We start from the raw sequence: 13,249 nt of genomic DNA on the forward strand, positions 1-13,249 counted from the left end.
GGATTGACGCAGTGGCTGTAACAACGGGCTGAAGCACAGCAAAGATTGTGAGGATGGCGCAGGACCAGGCAGAGTTTCGTTCTGTGGTACAGAGGGTGACTATGAGTCGGAATTGACTTGGCGACACCTAACAACAACAATAAGGAAACTGTGTTTTGGGGGGATGTGTTCAGAATTTTCTATGATTATACAATTATTTGTTGTTGTAAATGACGCCTGTGAATTGTGGCGTTGGCGAAGAACATTGACTCTACCATGGACTGCCAGAAGAACGAACAAATCTTGGAAGTACAGCCAGAATACTCCTTAGAAGCAAGGATGGCGAGACCTCATCTCACATACCTTCATCATGTCATCGGAAGGGACCAGTGCCCGGAGAAGGACATCATACTTGGTAAGGTACGAGATCAGCGAAAAAGAGGAAGGCTGTCAAGGAGATGGATTGACACGGTGGCTGCAACAGCGTGCTCAAGCATAGCAATGATTGTGAGGATGGCACAGCACCGGGCAGTGTTTCGTTCTGTAGTATATAGGATGGCTGTGAGTCAGAACTGACCTGACGGCACTTAACAACAACAACAATAACGGCCAGGAGGGGCCTTGGTGGAGCAGTGGTTAAGCGCTTGCCTTATTAAACTTTGTGATCTTGGAAGAAGTACAGCCAGAGAGATACTTAGAAGCAAGGATGGCGAGACTTCGTCTCACATACTTTGGATATGTTATCAGGTGGGATCAGTCTCTGGAGAAGGACAGCATGCTTGGTAAAGTAGAGGGTGAGTGAAAGAGAGGAAGACCCTCCACGAGATGGATTGGCATGGTGGCTGCAACAATGGGCTCAAGCTTAGCAACGATGGTAAGGACGGTGCAGGACCAGGTGGCGTTTCATTCTGTTGCACATAGGTTTGCTGTGAGTTGGAAGAGACTTGACAGCACCTAACAACAGCTGCTGCGGAGTCGGATCCAACTCATGGCGACCCCATGCACAACAGAATGAAACGTTGCCCAATCCTGTGCCATCTTTACGATGGTTGGTACGCTCACGTCTGTAGTTGCAGCCACTGTGTCTTTTGAGTGCCTTCCAACCTAGGGGGCATGTATCGAACAGTGTTCTTTTGCGATTCATAGGGTTTTCATTGGCTGACTTTTGGAAGTAGGTTGCCAGGCCTTTCTTCCCAGTCTGTCATAGTCCGGAAGCTCCACTGAAACCTGTCCACCATGGTCAACCCATTGGCATAGCTTCCAGCATCACAGCAACACACAGGGCTCCACGGTAGGACACATTGACTGACGGGGTGGTACAATCATACATGCTTTTATATTACAGAAATCGAACATATGATAAACTGTTTCTTATCAACATAACTTTGACCTTATTTCACCAATATACATATAGAGATTGACCTCTTTTTATTTTTTAATGGCCCTATGACTGTCAGTTGTAATGGGGTACATTTATTTATTCATTGCTGTGTGTCCCTAAAGGAGCCCAGGTGGTGCAACAGTTAAGTGCTTGACTGGTAACTGAAAGGTTGGCAGTTCAAACCCACCCAGAGGATCTGCTCCCGTAAAGATTATAACCAAGGAAACCCTATGGGGCAGTTCTACTCTGTCACATGGGGTGGGTATGAGTCAGATTTGATTCAGGGGTATTCAACAACAACATACCCCTGGGTGGTGCAGAAGTTGAACGAGCGAGCTAACGGAAAGGTTGGAGGTTTAAATGTACCCAGAGGTGCCTAGAAAGAAAGGCCTGGCCAACTACTTCTGAAAAAGCAGCCACTGAAAACCCTACGGAGCACAGCTCTGCTCTGTGTGTGTGTATTTGTATACATATCTACATAAAACATGTATTTTTAATTTTTTTCCTAAGCAAAAAAAAAAAAAAATTTTTTTATAGAAACACAGATATGCCTTTTTAATGATTTCTCGGAAAAACCTCCCTGTGCTAAAAATGTATATAATTAAAAGTCCATTTTTTTCACCCAGTACTTCATGGTTTTATTTTTAAACATACATTTTGATACATCCTTAGTTTGTTTTAGTATAAGGAGCAAAGAAGGATTCCAGCTTTAAAAAAAACTTTTTTTTAATTAAATCACTATACAGTTGTAGGAGCCCTGGTGGTACAGTGGTTAAGAACTCAGGTGCTGACCAAAAGGTCAGCAGTTCGAATCCACCAGCCGCTCCTTGGAAACCCTATGGGGCAGTTCTACTCTGTCTTAAAGGGTCACTATGAGTCTGAACTGACTCGACAGCAATGGGCTTAGTTTGTAGGTTGGTTTGTTTTGGTTAATCTTAACCTGACTGAGGGCTGCCCCCTCCCCCTTTACTGAGATCAGCTGATACCAGGTCACAAGGTGGTCTCATCCCGCCCCCCACCTGCAGCCTCGCGGGATGCTCTTTGAAATTCAAACTAAGTGAGCCTGGTTTCAAACAGGAAGGATTAGCAACTTTGGGTGAAAAAAAGCTGCTGACAAGGATTCGGTCAGGAAGGTTTATGGTCAATGTTTGGTTTCCTGGGTAAGAAAAACCCTAAAATCAAAGTCAGACATCTGTTACGAAGTTTTCTTTTTGACAAGATGAACTTCAGTTTTACTTTGTTTCAGGACACACTTTGATCCGGATGACACTTGTTAAAAATAAGCAAAACTCACCGAAGTTTGAACATAAAGTTTATTCTGAGCAATTATTCTGTATTTTGATTCCAGAAAAAGCAAATGGCTTGAAGAGGCAGGTACATTGGGACTTACAGAGAGAAGAAACCAAAAACCCGTTGCTCTCGAGTCTGACTCACAGTGACCCTGTGGGGCAGAGTTTCCAAGAAGCCCCTGGTGGTATTTGAACTGCTGACCTTTTGGGTAGCAAGCCATAGCTCTTGACCACTGCTACACCAGGGTTTCCTGTGGAGAGAAGAGAAGGGAGAAATATAGAGGACCAACCATTTGCTAAACGTAAAGTGATTGATTGAACCCAGCCTCTCCCTTTACTGAGATCCACTGATATCAGGTTACTTCTGGCCTGGCTGCTAAGAATTTGGCCCTCCACCCTCCTACAGCCATGAGGCTTGTTTTTTTATTTTTTCATTATTGTACTTTAGATGAAGGTTTACAGAACAGACTGGCTTCTCATTAAACAGTTAGTACACATATTGTTTTATGACATTGGTTAATAACCTCATGAGTGTCAACACAGCCACGAGGCTTTTTGAAATTTAAATTAGGAGGCCTAGGTTTAACGACTGCCCTTTTCTTTTTTTTTCTTTTCTAGCAGGGTGGAAGCTGCAGTCAAGAAATCAAAAGACGCATTGCATTGGGCAAATCTGCTGCAAAAGGCCTCTTTAAAGTGTTGAAAAGCAAAGATGTCACCTCGAAGACTAAGGTGTCCCTGGCCCAAGCCATGATGTTTTCAATCACCTCATATGCATGAGAAAGATGGGCAGTAAAAAAGGAAGACAGCAGAAGAAAAGACCCATTCAAACTGTGTGTATTGGGGAAGAATACTGAATATACCATGGACTGCCAAAAGAACGAACAAATCTGTCTTAGAAGTACAACCAGAATGCTTCTTAGAGGCAAGGATGGCGAGATTATATCTTACATACTTTAGACATGTTGTCAGGAGGGATCAGTCCCTGGAGAAGGACATCATGCTTGGCAGAGTACAGGTCAGCGGAAAAGACCAAGACCCTCAACGAGGTGGACTGACACAGTGGCTGCAACAATGAGCTCAAGCATCACAACGATTGTAAAGATGGTGCAGGACGAGGCGGTGTTTTGTTCTGTTGTGCACAGGGTCGCTATGAGTCGGACCTGACTCGAGGGCACCTGACAACAACAGTAGAGCAGTTTCTGGCATGTATTTGCCTTTTGGGTCAGGCTTTTTATGGTTAACATTTGGCTTATCGAATATGAAAAACCTAAAATCAAAGTAAGATGTCTGTTGTTAATTTTCCTATTCAACACCCTGAATGTACTTTGCTTCAGGAAGAATTTCAGTAGGAAATATTTTTTCTCCAAGGACACGAAGTTTCTGCTTCACCATATCTTCCTTCTGTCCTTCACTACGTTTTCACGATTGCTTCTTAATGGTCTTGTACTGACTGATGAGTAGATAAGTACTGATGGTTGACTGACCAAAGCAAGAGATATGAAATAGCTCATTGATAACAGCAGTTCAGTAGTGTTTTCTTACTTTTGTCCTCAAAATTAAGATAAACTACAGAATTGCAATTGATTTTTGTGTCCATGTGTGATTTCTTTTGGAAGGTCTCGACTCTGGTAAAATCCACCACTTTATAAATATTGATTTTGAAACCTTTCCATCTGTATATTTTATGAAATGATTTAAGGGGCCCTGAGGCCCTGGTGGGAAACCCTGGTAGTGGTTAAGAGCTACAGCTGCTAACCAAAAGGTTGGCAGTTGGAATCTACCAGGCGGTCCTTGGAAAGTATGGGGGCAGTTCTACTCTGTCCTATAGGGTCACTTTGAGTCGGAATTAACTCGACAGCAATGGGTTTGGCTTTTTCTAGTTTGGGGTCCTGGTGTAGGAGCCCTGGTGGTGCAGTGGTTAAAGTGATTGACTGTTAACCAGAAGGTGGGAGGTACAAAACCACCAGCAGCTCCAAGGGAGAATGATATCACAGTCAGCTTCCATATAGATTTACAAACTTGGAAACCCTATAGGCTTGCTATGAGTGAGAGAGTTGGGAACCCTGGTTGCTCAGTGGTTAAGTGCTCAGCTGCTAACCAATAGGTCAGCAGTTTGAATCCACCAGCCATTCCTTGGAAACCCTATGGGGCAGTTCTACCTGTCCTATAGGGTTGCTATGAGTCAGAATGGACTCAAAGGCAGTGGGCTTTTTTTTTTTTAATGGGTGCCACAGTGATTAAGCCTCTACTGCTAACTGAAACGCTGGCTGTTTGAACCCACCAGTTTTACTCAGTGGGACAAAGACGTGGTAGTATGAGTCCATGAGGATGACAGCCTTGGAACCCCATGGGGCAGTTCTGCTCTGTCCTGTAAGGTCATTGTGAGTCAGAATCAACTCCATGGCAAGAGGCTTGGATTTGGTTGCACAAAGGTTAAGTGCTTGGCTGGTAACCTAAAGCTTGGCTGTTCAAATCTACCCAGAGGCTCAGCAGGAGAAAAGACCTGGTGATCTGCTCCTGTAAAGATTAGAGCCTAGAAAACTCTATGGAATAGTTCTACTCTGTTACCTCGCATGCTGTAAGAGTCAGACATAACTCCACCGTACTCATGAGATGATTTCTTGTGTGTTCCAGGTCTTTTCTTCATTATAATAAAAGTACCCATGCTTGTAGAAGGAAACCCCGGTGGTGTAGTGGTTAAGAGTTTCGCTGCTAACAAAAAGGTCGGCAGTTCAAATCAACCAGGTGCTCCTTGGAAACCCTATGGGGCAGTTCTACTCTGTCCCATAGGGTCACTGTCAGTTGGAATCGACTCAACAGCAATGGGTTTAGCTTTTTGGTTTATGCTTGTAGAAAACTGAGAAAATTTTTTAAAATAAATAAAGATTCACATTATCCAAACACAACATGTTTGATGTCATTTTTTCCAGATCAGTTTCTTACATAATTAAGATCAGACTGTTTATCAAATTTGGGTTGCTACCCCTATGATTTAAAACCTAACCATTACTTTCTCATTTCTTCCCTGCTTATTAATTTTGTAGATTTCCCTCAGACAAACAAATCCAATTAGATAGAAACATTCCCTGGCTTTGGGTTTTGAAGTTATTTCTATTTATTTCTCTATAATAAAAACTGCCTGCCTTGAATAATGGGAAATTGTGATTTTTATCAAGCTTTTTGTGTACTCCAGAATTTTATTTTTGAAAAAGAAATTCCTAGAAATAAGATTTGTGGGCCAAAAGATTTGATCATTTCTAACACAATAAGGCGTTCTACTACCTGAAGTTACAAGCAAGAGTCTAAGAGATCTCTTATCGGCACCAGCATGTTACCTTGCTTGTGTTAGATGGATTTTTTTGTTTGTTTTAAGTTGCTGCATTTGTTCTTGGTTGCATCTGTTTGATTATTCGTTATTATAACCATTTGCTTCCTTTGTGAGTGATGAAAGACAACATCCTTTTTTTTTTTTTTTGGTTAATTGTCCATTAACGTCCGTCCTTGGATCATTTATAAGTTTCTGTCCTAATGTTTTTCTAATGCACTATGAATGCTTGCTGTGGTTACATTTTCATTTCGGCTGTATTTTCATAATTGTCCAGCTTGGTGTATCTCTTGGGTAGGGATTCTAATTACAGGCAGGTCTAAGCATTTTCTAATAATGGTCACCATACCTGACAACGTTACCATCCTCAAAACATTCCTATTTGGTGTTCTTTGCTATCACTCAATAAAAACGTCATGATAAACAGACACCTTTAGAAGCATAATTTTTTTAAATAATTTTTATTGTGCTTTAAGTGAAAGTTTGCAAATCAAGTTAGTCTCTCACACAAAAACCCATATATACCTTACTACACGCTCCCAATTACTCTCCCCCTAATGAGACAGCCCACTCTCTCCCTCCACTCTGTTTTCGTGTCCATTTTGCCAGCTTCTAACCCCCTCCACCCTCTCATCTCCCCTCCAGGCAGGAGATGCCAACATAGTGTCAAGTGTCCACATGATCCAAGAAGCTCACTCGTCACCAGCATCCCTCTCCAACCTATTGTCCAGTCCAATCCATGTCTGAAGAGTTGGCTTCGGGAATGGTTCCTGTCCTGGGCCAACAGAAGGCCTAGGGGCCATGACCCCCGGGGTCCTTCCAGTCTCAGTCAGACCTTTAAGTCTGGTCTGATGAGAATTTGGGGTCTGCATCCCACTGCTCTCCTGCTCCCTTAGGGTTCTCTGTTGTGTTCCCTGTCAGGGCAGTCATCTCATCAGTTGTAGCGGGGCACCATCTAGTTCTTCTGGTCTCTGGATGATGTAGTCTCTGGTTCATGTGGCCCTTACTGTCTCTTGGGCTCGTAATCACCTTGTGTTCTTGGTGTTCTTCATTCTCCTTTGATCCAGGTAGAAGCATAATTTTTAATACACTTTGTTTTTTAGAGCAGATTTAGGTTTACGGAAGAAGTGTACAGAAAGTACAGAGTTCCCATATCCTCCCCTCCACTCTGCACACAGTTTCTTCTGTTAGTAACAGCTTACAATCCTGTGCTACACTGTTGCAGTTCATGAGCCACATCGATACAGTGTTATTAACTAGAGTCCATAGTTTATAGTAGGGTTCACTCTCTGCTATAGAGTCCCCTGGTCTTGACAAATGTTTAACATCATGTGTCCACCATTACAGTATCCTGCAGAAGAGTTTCACTGCGTCGGAAATGCCCTATGCTCCATCTGATCGTCCCTCCCTCACCCTCCCCCAACCCCTGGCAAACAAGGATCTTTTCCCTGTCTCTGTAGTTTTGCCTTTTCCAGAAAGTCTCATAGTTGGAATCATACAATATGTAGTTGTCTCAGACTGACTGTTTTCACTTAGCATTGTGGGAGGGGGAAAAACCCCCAGACTCAGATTTAATCAAAAGAAATCTTGAATAAGCCAAGACAGAGACAAGGGTGATCATTCCAATGAGGGAGACTGTCAGCATATAGGAAATACAGAGGTCGAAGGCATCCACCGAATCACCGTCACGGTGTCTATTGTGCGTTTAAGGTTCCAGTATGTCTTTTCATGGTTTGATAGCTCATTTCTTTTTATCGTTGAATGATACTCCAGTTTTTGGATGTACCCCAGTTTGTTTATCCATTTGCCTACTGTTTTAGTTATCTATTGCTGCTGTAACAGAAATACCACAAGCAAATGGCTTTAACAAACAGAAATTTATTTGCTCACAGTCTAGGAGCTACAAGTCCAAATTCAGGGCACCAGCTCCAGGGGAAGGCTTTATCTCTCTGTCGGCTTTGGGGGAAGGTCCTTGTCATCAGTCTTCCCCAGTCAAGGAGCTTCTCAGCACAGGAACCTTGGGTCCAAAGGGTGCACTCTGCTCTCAGCATTGTTTTCTTGGTGGTATGAGGTCTCCCTGTCTCTCTGCTTGCATCTCTCCTTTATATCTCAAAAGAGATTGACTTAAAACACAACCTAATCTTGTAGATTGAGTCCTACCTCATTAGCATAACTGCCACTAATCCTACCTCATTAACATCCTAAAGGTAGGATTTACAACACATGGGATCATCACATCAGATGACAAAATGGTGGACAATCACACAAATATTGGGAGTCATGGCCTAGCCAAGTTGACACATATTTTTGGGGGACACAATTCAACCCATGACACCTACTGAAGGACATCTTGGTGGCTTGGAATACTTGGCAGTTATGAATAGAGCTGCCATAAATATTTGTGTGTAGGTGGATATAGTTCTCCATTCATTTTTGTAAATACCAAAGAGTGTGATTGCTGGATCAGATGGTAAGCTTGTGTTTACTCTGTAAGAAATGAAAGACTGTCTTTCAAAGTGGCTGTACCATTTTGCATTTCCACCAGCAACGAAAGAGTTCCCATTGCTCCATGTTCTCACCAGCACTTGGTGTTATCAGTTCCGATTTTAGCCATTCTAATAGGTATGTAAGGAGCCCTGGTAGTGGCAGTTTTAGTTGCCTACTAGTTAAGGTATCAGAAGGCCAAAACTTGCAGGAATTGAGATTTTGTACCCTGTGCTTCAGTGGAAGGAGCCCTGGTGAAGTGGCTGTTAGGAGCTCCGTCGCTCTTCGGGAGAAAGATGTGGCAGTTGGTTTCCATAAAGATTACAGCCTTGGAAACCCTACAGGGCAGTCCTACTCTGTCCTATAGGGTTGCTAGGAGTCAGAATTGACTAAAGGGAATGGGTTTGGGGTTTGGTTTGAATAATAGGTATGTAGCGGTATCTCACTGTTGTTTTAATTTGCAATTCCCTAAACACATACGGGGAGCTCTGGTGGTATAGTGGTTAACAGCTCAGCTGCTAACCAAAAGGTCAGCAGTTCGATTCCACCAGCCACTCCTTGGAAACTCTACAGGGTAGCTCTACTCTGTTCTATAGGGTTACTATGAGTTGGAATGTACTCTACGGCAAGGTGTTTTCATAAACACATGCAGTGTTGAGCAGGTTTTGATATGGTTATTTGCCATCTGTATATATTTTGGTGAGTTGTCTATTCAGATCTTTCACTTATTTTGTAATTTGGGTGTTTGCTTTTTTATTGCTGAGTTAGAAGGATTAGTTTTAGAAGTACTTGATACCTGATTTAAAAAACTGTTGATTGTCATAGTCTACTACCCTTCTACTCTCGCGTATTTTTAAAATTCAATTTGTAGAGTGGCTTAGTGTATGTGCGTGTGTGTGTATGTGTTCATTATTGTTTTATTTGGGAGACAAATGATGTATTTATGAGCATTTTAGACTCCAACTCCTTCATCCACTTGTTTGGTTGCCCATATTTCTACTGTTTAAAAAAAAAAAAAAAAAACTCAACCAAATTTGAGCATAAGGTTTATTCTGAGCAGTTATTCTGCATGCATATAGGGAGGCCGTTTGGATTCCAGAAAAAGCAAATGGCTCAGAGAAGCAGGTACAATGGGGCTTACAGGTAGAAAAGGAGGGGGAAATAGAGACAACTAACCATTGGCTAATCTTTTTTTTTTTTTTAATTGTGCTTTAGGTGAAAGTTTCAGCTCAAGTTAGTTTCTCATACAAAAATTTATACACACATTGTTATGTGACCGTAGTTGCTCTCCCTATAATGTGACAGCACACTCCCCCTTTCTGCCCCGGATTTCTCATGTCCATTCAACCAGCTCCTGTCCCTTTCTGCCTTCTCATCCCAACTCCTGACAAAAGTGGCCCATTTAGTCTCATGTATCTACTTGAACTAAGAAGCACACTCTTCACGAGTATCATTTTATGCCTTATAAACCCAAAACCCATTGCCATCAAGTCGATTCTGACTCATAGCAACCTATGGGACAGAGTAGAACTGCTCCATAGGGTTCCCAAGGAGCGCCTGGTGGATTTGAACTGCCGACCTTTTGGTTAGCAGCAGTAGCTCTTAACCACTACACCACCAGGGTTTCCTTATGTCTTATCGTCCAGTCTAATCTTTTTGCCTGAAGAGTTGGCTTTGAGAATGGTTTTAGTTCTAGGTTAATGGAGAGTCTAGGGGCCATGACTTCTGGGGTTCCTCAGGTCCCAGTGAGACCATTAAGTCTGGTCTTTTTATGTAAACTTGAATTCTGCACCCCACTTTTCTCCTGCTTCGTCAGGGACTCTGTTGTGCTCCCTGTCAGGGTAGTCATTGGTGGTAGGCGGGCACCATCTAGTTCTTCTGGTCTCAGGCTGATGGAGTCTCTGGTTTATGTGGCCCTTTTTGTTTCTTGGGCTAATTTTCCGTGTGTCTTTGGTGTTCTTCATTCTCCTTTGCTCCATTGGCTAAAATCTTAACGTGACTGATTGAGCCCTGCCTCCCCCTTTACTGAGATCCACTGATAATGAGGTTTATTTCTTGCCTGGCTGCTTGTAATATGTCCTTCCTCCCACCTGCAACCATGAGGCTTTTTGAGATTTAAATTCAGAGGCAGTGGTTCTACAACCTTCCTTTTCTAATTGGATAGAGCACATTTACATTGCTGTAGAACAGCTTTTGGCAGGCTTCTGCAGTCTGGGTCAGGCTTTTTTTCTTTTCTTTCCTTTTATTGTGTGTTGTTCCTCCTTTCACCAAAGTTGATCTTTGTCTATGATCTAGTTAGGTCAGGTTTTTTATGGTTAATATTTGGTTTTGTGGTTAGGAAAAACCTTAAAATCAAAGTCAGATGTCTGTTATCAATTTTCCTCTTTAACACTACCCTGGATGAATTCATTGTTATAAGCCCACTTAGATTCAGGACCTCCCCTAACTGGCCACAGTATATGGCATCTATATGGTGAAAATTCCTTTCAGTGACAAGAGAAAAAAAAAAAAATTTAAATCAGCTTAACCCTGGAGATAATGTCCAGCTTGAACATATATGTTGGGCCAGGTCCCTTCTTTACATGTAAGGATGAGCTGTTTTAAAAGGGTGTCCCGTTTGCATGTGACGTCTGTAGGAACCCTGGCTGGCTGGGCACCTGCAAAGACTGTGAATGATGGTGATTCAGCTGGGCTTGGGTTGGGCCAGGCTCTGATTACCACGGTTGTATTTAAGGTCAATTGTAAATTAAGCTTCATCATTCCAGATGAGTAATGGGGCACCGAGGTCTTCACCAACAGAAGTGCCGCGACATAAGAGGACATTGCCAACTACAGGCTTATACCATGGACACCAAAAGAATGAGCAAACCAGTCTTAGAAGAAATACAACCAGAATGCTCCTTAGAAGCGAAAATGGTCAGACTTTGGCTCACTTACTTTGGACATGTCACTGGGAAAGACCAATCGTTTGGTAAAATGGAGGGTCAGTGAAAACAAGGGAAACCATCCATGGATGGATTGACTCAATAGCCAAAACCGTGGACTTGCATATACCAACGATAACGGGAATGGCCCAGGACTGGGCATCGTTTCCTTCTGTTGTACGTGGGGTCACTATGCGTCAAAGCCGATTTAACGGCAGCTAACAACAACAACAACAAGCTATAAAGTTATCATGAGTTACTAACACATTAACCAAGAACATACCCAAGATGGTACCGTCCTGTGACAAGGCAGAAATGGGAAGCAAAAGATTGGAAAGTTACAAAGAACGAGTACCCATAAATATGTGAATCACACCTTATGAGGTAAACGTTTGGCTGGAAGTGATTCACTGCTAGATGAGCGCACCCAAGCCCTTCCTTATAAATGGCTTTAAAGAGCTGTTCTGAGAAAACACTGAGCTAATACATGTGAGGGGCAGTAGTGGCTCAGTGGTAGAATTCTCACCTTCCATGTGGGAGACCTGGGTTCGATTCCTACCTGATGTACCTCACGCACATGCGTGTTGCTGTGGTGCTCAACAGGTTTCAGCGGAGCTTCTGACTCTGACAGACTAGGCAGAATGGCCTGGAAATTGCCTTGCAAAAATCAGTCAGTGAAAACCCTATGAATCGCACAGTCCAATCCACAACCGATCAGGGGGATGGCACAGAGCTGGGCTGTGTTTCATCCCGTTGTGCATGGGGTTGGGACATAACCCCCACAGTGCTATATTCTTTACCTGGCTTCCTCCCCTGCAGTGTTGTACTTGGCAAAATCCTTTCCTTTGCTGGGCTCCCCACCTCAACTTTGCATTTGAATCCAGCTTCGCTTGGAGGTTATGTGTAAACCCCATTGCACCTGCATAGTACGATTAAGCATATAGCCAACGGAACACGTATGAACTCCCTACTTGTAAACCGCTTTAAAAGTAACTTACCTGCCCGCCCTTAGCGAGCAGGGTTGGCAGCAGCAGCTCCCACTGACTCCATTTCCTTGTATAACAAAATAAAGGTGCCTTTCCTATTCTCCCACCTCAGTCTCTCATTTTTTGGCCAATACAAGTCAAACCTGGGGTTTCCACACGGTAACAGGGTGGCCATGATAAGATAGGGCTGGAGCCATAGCGCCATTTTTCTTAACCTCAAGATAGCCTCTCACCAAGCCCATTTCCTAGAGTTCTTTCTTTTCCTCCTCAGAATCTCCTTAAGGAGAAACAGCCATGGGCTTGCTTGAATCTGCTGAAATAGTTCCTGCCCTCCATCCTGGCACTCCAGATGACCTTTAGCTCGTTAACTGCTTCATGTGGAGAGCTGACATGCTAATGAACAAAAATGACTAAGTTCCTCTTGTGGAGAATTGAACCCGGGCCTTAGAAAATGCTTACTTACTCTAAGACGCTCCATACCTGCCCGTGCGCCATTTTGAATTCTGAAACTGATCCTGCCTCTGTGAAACAGCCTCAGGAAGCTCCCTGCGAAGGCACGGAGCCCCGACTGTCTCCTTGCTTGGCCAGCCTATAAAGTTGAGTTTTGTTCTCCCCAACTCGGTCTCTGTCATTGTGGCTCTGATGAAGTTACACCAAGCAGAACCCGGAGTTCCTGGCAACAATGAGCTGGGAGTCTACTAGATGGAAGCAAACCGCAACACATATGAAATGACCTATTCTATTCACAGTACATAGTAGGCACTCAATAACAGGCTTTATCTGAATTATGGTAATATCCAAATTCTGACACCATGTTACTGTAACTAAACACCAACTGGAATTTCCTGCTGTCTCCTAAGACCAAATCTTAGGCAGGTGTA

The sequence above is a fragment of the Elephas maximus genome, chromosome X (genome assembly GCF_024166365.1).
Source record: "Elephas maximus indicus isolate mEleMax1 chromosome X, mEleMax1 primary haplotype, whole genome shotgun sequence".
Lineage (NCBI taxonomy): Eukaryota > Metazoa > Chordata > Mammalia > Proboscidea > Elephantidae > Elephas > Elephas maximus.